This window comes from Branchiostoma floridae, chromosome 5 (genome assembly GCF_000003815.2).
Source record: "Branchiostoma floridae strain S238N-H82 chromosome 5, Bfl_VNyyK, whole genome shotgun sequence".
Taxonomy (NCBI): Eukaryota; Metazoa; Chordata; class Leptocardii; order Amphioxiformes; family Branchiostomatidae; genus Branchiostoma; species Branchiostoma floridae.
In genome coordinates, this window is record NC_049983.1 from 19,434,857 (window position 1) to 19,441,976 (window position 7,120).

General features: G+C 38.4%; 1 long non-coding RNA gene across 3 annotated transcripts in view; it reads left to right on the top strand.

The window, feature by feature from the left end:
* The window catches only part of LOC118415331, a 128,943-nt gene extending 122,139 nt beyond the window's left edge, over positions 1–6,804 (top strand). For all 3 annotated transcript variants that reach the window (XR_004831106.1, XR_004831107.1, XR_004831105.1), the window contains one exon: positions 4,973–6,804. This is a non-coding gene — a long non-coding RNA (uncharacterized LOC118415331). The remainder of the gene's footprint in view (positions 1–4,972) is intronic.
* The last annotated feature ends 316 nt before the right edge of the window (positions 6,805–7,120 follow it).

Below are 7,120 nucleotides of genomic sequence, written 5' to 3' on the forward strand. Positions count from 1 at the left end.
ACTTAATTGATTTCAGGTGGGCTGACACCAAAACCAGGCAACCAGTAATTTGAGATAAAAGCTGAAAGTGAGTTCAGTGAAAAAATGATGCTGTGATTATCAAGCGGTTCAATTGGTCGATGGTCAGATGGGCTCCAAAGGAACGTGAGAAAACAAAATCATACATCTGTCTTTGCGACTTACTCAAAGTAGTAAGAAAAGGTAGCATCTTATCAAAGTGTTGTCCAAGTTACTTAAAGATATCAAGTAGGACTGTACATGTACTTGTGATCATGCATCATACATTCCCTTTGCAGCATCCGCGGTCATGCCGGTACCCCCTTAGACACGTTGGGTCCTTCAAGGAAATTGAATCTGATGCATCCCTAATTCCCTACCATATCCACCAGGAGATCTCGGCATCTCCAGAAATCTTTAGGCATCGATTCATCTCCTGTCATTTCGATCCATTCTCCGGTTTGGGCCTCAATCCTTCAAAAGGATATTTCAATGGATGCCTGAGGGGGGAAATCCGTCGGTAGCTCTTTGAGAGGCGAGCTGAAGGGATGCGTCTCCGAGGATGAGTCTTAGGAGAGATTGTTGTAATTCTGTAGGGAGAGAGTTCACAACCAAATCAATATTTCATGTCTATCATTAACATATAAACGCTTTTAAGCACAAGTCTTGTCTCCAGCATTCCATGACTTGGCCTAAACCCCATTTTTCCATTCTATCACGGGCATTTTATCACACCAAAAATGTTAGCAAAGATTAGCAAAAAGTGCTGTTAATTTTCTTTTGATCATCTCCAATGCATCATTAGAAATTGATCTGTCTGGCCTTGAAGGCAGTGCTATAGATCTGATGCATGTGGACTGATTTAATGATATTTTTTTCATACTACAATTTTTCTCCACTTCTACATGTTGAACCCTATTGTTTTGTAATTGATACTTTAGTTTTTTCAGCATCATACACAAACATGATAACATTGAATACTCACCATCATCGTCATCATCGGTCAGCTTTAGAGCAGATAACTGGAAGCCTCTGCATTTCCCTGTCTTGCTGACAAGGTCAGAGACCTGTTTTGGTGTAAGTTAGCTGTGGTAATCTCACAGGAGGTGTTGAATGTAACTGCAAAGGCATACTTAGAAGAGTAAACATACAGGGGAAACCAAAACAGGCCGACAGTTGTATAACAAATGTAGTCATTGGAATAAAACAAAACATGAATTTATAGGATTGTCTATCAAGCATGAAGTTTCAATTTCCGAAAATAATATCATAAGGCAGCTAGATCATAGGACATATATGAGTTTTCTTTTACACAACCAGTTTTTTTTCAGCAGGTGAGAAAAACTGGTTGTGTTAAAGAAAACTCTTATGTCCCATGAACTTTCAATGTTTTAAAACAACTTAAGAATCAAATTTCTGGCTGCAGTTAAAGAGAAAATGGTGACAAGGAAATAAAGAACTCACTGCTACACTGTACTTCCTTGTCGGAAACTTAGTCGGATTCCCAAGAGTTTAATTTCAAGTGAAAATGTATCCTTTAAAAAAAAACGAATCTCAGTCAGGCTTGGATAGCTTTTACGTATATACATTGAGATTCAAGTCCATTTTCACATAGTTTTGTACAGGCCATCCAAGCCCGACTGAGTCATGGCAGTTTTGCTGAGACCATTGATTATCGAAACTTTTGTCGTGACGATGAATAGATGTAGATTTTTGTGGTTGGGTCGACACCAAGTGCCAGATAATTGTGGTCAGCTTGAGAAGGCAATCTTCGTTGATTGCATGTTGGCGTCACGCTGCCCACCTGTTGGTAGATAGACTTGATTGTTCAGCATTCAGCCATGTCCAAGACTTGATATGTACAATTTTTCTTGCCATTTCTTTTCTCAGGTCAAAAAGGTTTTCTTTGGACCTTGGGATGGGGTAACTGCAATTCTCATCAATCATTTATTTGGATGCTGTTGTGTTTTGAACTTCCATTTATTTGAATCTGTTTTCCCATTAATTATTGCAAAGAAGGAGAGTGCATATAGTTTTGCTGTGTTTGTTTTTTTGTAGTCCACACATGTCTACATGTAGAACGTTACCCTAATACCTCTCATTACCACAAACTTTGAGGGCAATCTTGCCATTTTCATACTGATGTCTCCTGAAGATATGGGATTGCGGTATTTACCACAGTATCAGACATTTCACACATTACAGCCGGGACAGTAGAGCCGCCAAATTGAATCGTCCAGCTGAGAAATGTCCACTTCCAAATTCCCATGAGTGAAAAGTATTTTGCTATGCCTACAGTACCCATCATCACTGTCTCTTATGGCTTTTTGTGGATCTGTGCAGACTGAAACCCATTTTAGTGCTATAAAGTACATAGCCTTGTGAGCCGTAATGGCTGACTATTATTACCTATTATTGCCCTCCTACGTGTGGAAGATCAGAAAAACATAATGTGTGACATTAACCTCAGCAAGGACCCGCACTGCAAAGTATTAAGGTGGAGAGGTCATCCTCAAACGTTGATGCTTCTCTGTCAATCATCTGTTTTTGCAACAGTGTCATTTACTTGGACTTTGCTGGTCAACATGCTTGTACCAAATGTCGTTATGTAGTCCAAGTTGAATTTTGACTCACAACATAACAGTCCAAGTTTGAATTTTGACTTACAACATAACAGTGCTGTAAAAGGATTTCAACAAAGCGCAGACTGTCCTCGGATGACTTTGTGGGAGATTATAAGCTGCCTGAATGGTGTTTATGGATAGCCACTCCTTGAACATATGTGATATTCTCTACTTCTAGTTTGAGCAGATTTTCAAAGGATGTGTTCTGATGGCAGCGTCTGAGATGATTGCTGTTATACTCAGGTCACTGAGTTAGCACTAAGTTGCATCCGCTCTTTTATGTAACAGATCTTATAGCTTTCGTTTTCTATAACTGTGCTTCATATGTACTGGTTGAGATAGTATATGAAAAATATAATTTGTTTGAGTAAGCTTCAGTTCCTTATGTTAGGACATCCTTGGAGTGGCATTCTTCGTGGCACCTTGTACTGGAAGGATTATTTGAACTGAACTGAAGACATCTTTAATAAGTACTTACATGTATATGACACAACATGTTGATATACTGATACTTAATCATACTCATTCAGGTAGGTAATTCATTTGTTTACATACATGTATATAGATATAGACCTTCAGAAAGCTGCTGTACTTTTGCTGTGTCAATAAAGATCTGTATCTAAAAGCTATTGTGACTGTTGCATGTACTCCTCTGCTCTGGACCTTCAGGAAAAGTTTGAACTGAGTAGATTTATGCCACTCCTTACAGTACATCCTGGGTCGATACACTCAAAAAGTCAGCCTCAGTTACCGGCAGTCGAGTTCAAAGCCACAGTAAACCATGGTCCCAGGTCCAAGTTATGGGCCTGTAACTTTTCCGGTAGTTGGGTTTTATCCCAGCTCCATAACTTTTCACTTTATGGTATCCTTTGTGACCGCACCAGCTGCTGGACCTCTAAAGATTTATCCTTTGACCTTTGTATCCCACATATGCAAAGGTCCAATGATTTATGAGTATCAATTTTAAGAGAAAGAGGTTATCACTGGATTTAGCATGCCATTTTTCTTATTATATTTAGTTTTCTTCCTTTATGATTGGACAGTCAAATTGTTAAGGAAGGTCACGCAACTTTGTTTCTGTAAAAATGTAGTTCAAACAACAGGAGCTGATTAAGTCATTTGCATAAACAGTCTTAACGTGTCTTACCATTGTAGCCTTTGGACTATTGAAAATTTGTCTTCCTCCTCCTTGTGCATATTATTTAGGATAAACCTGTACTTCAACTAGATCTCTTTTGCATATCAATTCACAACTTGGATATAAAAACCCCCCTAACAAGATTTTTCCACTGTCACCTAGAAAAAATAAAGGATGTTGTTTGAAACGTCTGACCATTTCCAAAATCATATCCAATTGCTTGAGTAACTACTTTTTAGTGTGTCTTATTACCTGGATGTCTAACCTTCATCAACAACTCCAATTTAGGGTTCGTAAAGAAACTGGTGAAAGTTCTGGTAAATGTTCTTTAAGAGAAGTCCTTCCTATTTATGTTAGCAGAATATTCTGGCAGGAGCACTGCCCTCAGGCTACCTCTGTCCTCAAATGAACCATGGATTACTTCTATTAGATTCTTCCAGTAGTTGATCGCCTTAAGCCAAGTCTTCCTTCAAAAAGTCACTGTTGTTTGAACCGTTTTCTTTGATAAGTTCCTCATTATCTTCCATTTGTGCATATAGACTGTATGTAGCCAAAGGCAGCTTGATCAGTTAAATGAAAAAGGAGTGCTTTACTTTCATTTGCAGTTGTTGGGCTCTTGCCATACACCGGTGTGCACATGACCTTGTCAATGAACTACAGGGGAGAAACTTTACAAGGGATTTTGCTGGGCAGTTGAACTGTTGCCAGAAAGTGTGTTTTACTTCAATTTATAATGGTTGATTTTTGCAATGGCATAATGTTTGACAGGAACTGTATATACATGCCTGAGGCATACTTTATAGACCACATTTGTCATATGACTGTGGGAAAGGTAATGGTTTATAGGAAGTTGTTAGGGCTAGGTTGAGACAAAAGTCTTAGACACAAATATTTACTTAGAAGACAAGAGAATATTAATTACAACTGTTCTCTAAGGGTAATTTCATGGGTTTTGGACAAGATATTCTTCTTATTTCATTAGGTCTCTAATTATATAATTACGTTAAATGTAATATGCTTTATTTTTGCCATAGATTTTCAGTATACTGTTCCCATTACTTACAAACACTAAAGATCTATTAACAAGCATAGGCAGTAAAGTTATGATATCCATTCTTCAAAGACCACCATAAGACTCACATACTTACTTTATCCTTTACAATACCTCTTGGGTTCTCCCGTAATTGATGAAGTGCATTTTCTTGTTTGCTAGTTAACCTTGGATGGAGCCAGTTTATAAAGATGACCTCCAAGATCGAGATGAACAGCTGGCAGGAAAAATGACTGGTGACCTCCATTACTGAACTCTAGCAGGGGGCAGCTGAACTTGGACAGCCTACCATTCATCGCTGATAAACTACCCACATCCCACTAATGATGCTTTATGGTCCGAAATAGTAAGTATTCAGAGTCACGTCTCTGTGTAACCAGCCTATTCGTCATGCCGCAAATGTTAGCAAAGGCTTTCAGAGGTTACCATACATGTCAGTTCTCACTACCAGAGGAATTCATCATCTAATTTGTGTCCCTAGTTGGAACACGGGAATTCTTAATGACGAAACTCAGTCTACATAAAGCCTCTCCTAGGCTTTTAATGTTATGTGGCAACCAAAGTCACTGGTCCATGAAATAACGAATATACTGGAATTTTGATGGCTGAGCTAATCAATGTACCCGTTCCAGACACCATAACTCTGTGATTCATGTGGCCATGTCCAAGTAAAGGTTGACCCTGATAAACATTGAGGCTTTCTTCAGCTGAATTAAGGATACCTTGCATCATGGATGATGGAAAGACATTCAAGTTGATGTGAAAATCTGTTGATGTTAAAATCTGTACATACGTTCATCATCATCAACCTTGCCACATATCAGTCAATGTATACTGAGGTAGCTGCTGAAGTTTTGGACAAAGAAGCATCATGTTGAACCTGGTTTCTTTTGAGTAAGTCTTGGGATCGAGTGTAAAGCGTTACGGCACCAAAAGACCCTTTTTGTGTTCTTGAATGTTTGAGTCATTACAAAACATTTAACTGTTGGACTTTTTTCAACAACTGCTGTGGATGTAACAGCAACTGTGTAGCCATCTGTTTTTATGAAGGTCCATTTTAGTTACCCTCTTTGTTGTCAAATTGCCCCCTTTTATCATTTGTGTTAATGTAGTTGTGAAAAATGTATTTTTTGTTTATATACAGGCTATCAACTGATACAGGAATCATGTGGCAAAGAATACATAATACTTTTCGCTACTAATCTTCACAAGCAAATGGTTAGATGCAAATAACATAATGACCTTCAATCTCAAGTGTCTCTTATCTCACAGCTGTTACTTTACAACTCACCTCTGACAACAATGGTTGGAATAGTTTATTCATCAATTTGTTACTTACATACAATAGCTACCATATAATATCTGCATTCATCAGACAAAACATTACACCCTCATGTGACATTTTAGGTTTTAGCTGCAAGTCATGGTTTACTGCCTTCAGTACATGCCAATTGTGGGCTAATCTTCAAAGAGAATTTTAGATGATCACCTCAACCTTTAAACTGCTTAGGGACAAGTTTAGGGCTGTCTGCTTGTCAAGTCCATCCATCTGAGGCTGATCCGTAATCCCCAGGCAACCATCCCTGTCAGCTAAGGTCAGCCGAGAAGAAAAGTTGTCACGGAAGCCTCGACACCAAAACTTTCCTATCATTAATCTTCTTTGTAGTGGATCTTGGGCGGGACCTTCAAATTTTGTCTTGCAGTAATGTCTGGTGCCTCTGGCTAAGTGTTTGTCATATATCCTTTAGCATTTCAAACTTATAACTTATGGTATTTGTGTCAGGGTTGCACAAAAGGACTGGGTCATACAGAAAACTCAAACTGGTACAAAGTGCTGCTTTCTTGCTTGCGGCTACGAGAAAGAATGGGAGTTAAAAACATATCATGCCACGTCATGCCACTACCAGTGGACTAGCCCTACACTTTTGTGGCCATGTGTGATGCAAGAGCCTTAGAAACAGAGATGAGCATTACCCTATTCACCAATTATAGGATTTTTGAAAACTAACTTTGGGATGATAGATTTTTTTTTACATAGAAATAATACTATTGATAGTCTCTGTTGGTAGGCTAAAAAGGCTTTAGAAAACCTTTTGGAAATATTTTATTTCCTTGTCGACTCTTGTCACAAAGACAATAAATATGTTTGAAGTCATGATCATAAGAACTGATTGAATACACCTAAGGGTCTGATCACAACACATTACTGAAAAGTCTTGTGTGCAGATGTGTGTACCTTGGAGAGTGAGTAAAAATGACGTATACCAAAAAGTTGTTTGAAACAATCCTGTCATGTTTGTGAAATAATCC